Source organism: Pseudophryne corroboree, unplaced genomic scaffold, assembly GCF_028390025.1.
Source record: "Pseudophryne corroboree isolate aPseCor3 unplaced genomic scaffold, aPseCor3.hap2 scaffold_1847, whole genome shotgun sequence".
Classification (NCBI taxonomy): Eukaryota; Metazoa; Chordata; class Amphibia; order Anura; family Myobatrachidae; genus Pseudophryne; species Pseudophryne corroboree.
Genome location: NW_026968485.1, coordinates 67,501 through 70,000, shown reverse-complemented (window position 1 = coordinate 70,000; position 2,500 = coordinate 67,501).

Genomic DNA, 2,500 nt, shown 5'->3' with positions numbered 1-2,500 from the left:
TCCTGGACGGTCTCGCTCCGAGTCTGCGCTTCTCTCTCGCCCTGCCGCCAGACTCGGCTCCTCTCCCGCGCTCTCTCTCTCTCTCGCTCTGACCTCCGCCCCGTCCGGCCCTCCCGTCCGCGGCGGGGGAGGCCCGGCGGGCGAACCCTTCCGTGCGGCCGCCTCGCCGGAGCGGGGGCGGCGCGCAGGGCCCTCTCCTGGGGCTTGCGAGGAGCGGCCGTCGGGGCTGGCCGCGTCCTCGGATCTCGATGCGACGCTCGTTCGGTTCCTGGGAAATCGTGTGCTCCGCCGGGGTCCGGGGGCGAGCGCCCTTCGCTGGGCGAGGGGGACGCTTCCCCGGCACCCCTGGCGGCGTCGGACGCCTGCGGGTGCCGGCGGACGGAGCAGACCGCGCCGCACGGGGTACGGGTGCGGGGCCCGCCCGGCTCCGGAGACCGGAGCGCTCGGGCGGACGCCTGGGGACCGGACGCCCTCTCCGGGCGGAGGGGTTCCGGGCGCGCCGTGGGCAGAGGGAGGGTCGGGTTCGCCTGGAGCCGGCCGAGACCCCTGGGTTCCGGCCGAGCGATCGTCCCTCCCCGCCGGGGCGCGGGGTGCCACATCGATCGGGTTGCGGAAATGGGAGACGTGGGGCCCTTCTCTCGCGTCAACCGCAGCCCTCCGTTTTCTCTTTTCCGGCTTGACTCTGTTCGCCACCTGTGATGCTCTCTGGCCGGTTCCCTCGGGCGTAGCGGGACGGGCGGCGCGCGCGACGCTCTCGCGGAGCGTCCTCCGACGCTTCCCCGGGCTCCTGGAGCCGCCTCCCGGCCCGAGGGGTGCCCGTCCGCACTCATCGGCTGAACTTCCGCGAATTGCAGTACCCGATTCGGCCCGCCGGGGGGCGCTGCCGCCGGGGGAAGAGGGGGACGGGCCGGGCCTGGCGCCGGGCTCCGCCGGACGCCCGGCGCTGCCCCGTCTCGGCCTCGGAAGGGGGAGTCGGGGGAACGGGAGGCCGGGAGTCCCGGAGAAAGAGAGAGAGAGAGAGAGAGAGAGATAGAGAGACCTCCGCGGTTCCGCCTTCGACCGCCGGGGGGCGCCGCGCACCCGTCCGCACGGGCCCGTCCCGGTGGCTCCCGGCAGGGCTCTCCCAAACCCTCTCCCAGGGCCCCGGTCCGGGAGCCCGACTGCGTCCGCTCTCCGCTTCCAGAGAGGAGGCTGTCGGACGGGGAGAGCTGGTACCGGGCTCCTGGAGCCCTGCCTGGGCAGCCTATGGAAGGGAGGGAGCCCTGGCCCTGCTGCTCTCCGAGCTCCGGCCCTGCTGCTCTCCGAGCTCCGTGCCTGCTCTGCCACGGGTCCTTTCGCAGGAGCTCCAGGGAAACGGGCTTTTCGGCCCCTGACAGAGTCCCGGCTCTCTCGCTCGCCTCGTTGGTACCTACTGATCCGGCGGAGGTGTTCTCCGGCGGGTAGCGACACGGACGGCCGAGGGCGCGCTTCACCCAGGCTTCAACCGTCTCCTCCCCGAGCCCCTGGAAGTGCAGCTGGGCCGCGGGCGCCCCGGTCCGCACTCATCTGCGAAACTTCCACAAATTGCAGTACCCGATTTGGCCCGCCGGGGGGCGCTGCCTCCGGGGGGAGAAGGAGACGTGCCCGGCCCGTACGTCGGGCTCCAACGGATGCCCGCCGTGGACCCTTTATAGGCCCCATCCTGGTCCTGCCATGCTGTTATCGGAGCTCCACGGCTATCTTGTCACTAAACCTTTCGTTTGAGCTCCAGGGCTTTTTGCTTTTTGTAACCCGGTTCCTGGAGCCCTGCCTGGGCAAAATCGGATGCAAGAAGGCCCTGCCCATGCTGATCTCTGAGCTCCGCGCATCTTCTGTCACGGGTCCTTTCGCAAAAGCTCCAGGGAAACAGGCTTTTCGGCCCCGGACAGAGTCCCGGCTCTCTCGCTCGCCTCGTTGGTACCTACTGATCCGGCGGAGGTGTTCTCCGGCGGGTAGCGACACGGACGGCCGAGGGCGCGCTTCACCCAGGCTTCAACCATCTCCTCCCCGAGCCCCTGGAAGTGCCGCTGGGCCGCGGGCGCCCCGGTCCGCACTCATCCGCGACACTTCCGCGCTGGAGTCCGACGCTCGCCGGCCGCGTCCCCCGGCCCGCGGGGGCCCGGGGGGAGGCCCGACGCGTGCGGGGGGAGGCGGCGGGCGGCGGGGGCGCCCCCGCGCCACCCGACGGCGCCCCCCGGTGGCCAGAGGCGGCTCGGAGCGAGACGATCGGGGGGGGACGGCGGCGCGTGACCCGCCCCGGCCCCCTTGGCCCAGCGGACGGGCAGGCGGCTCCCGGGCGACCCCCCCCGATCCCCGCCGCGGCGCCCCCCGGTGGCCGCCTGACGCCACTGCGGGGGGTGCAGATTCCGTGTGTCCTCTCGGATAAAAACAAAAGAAAAGGTTCCCGTCGGGCGAAAGTAAGTGGGACGCAGGGCCCCGGGCCCCGACGGTCCGCGCGCGCGGCGCCCCCCGCTGGCCGGTC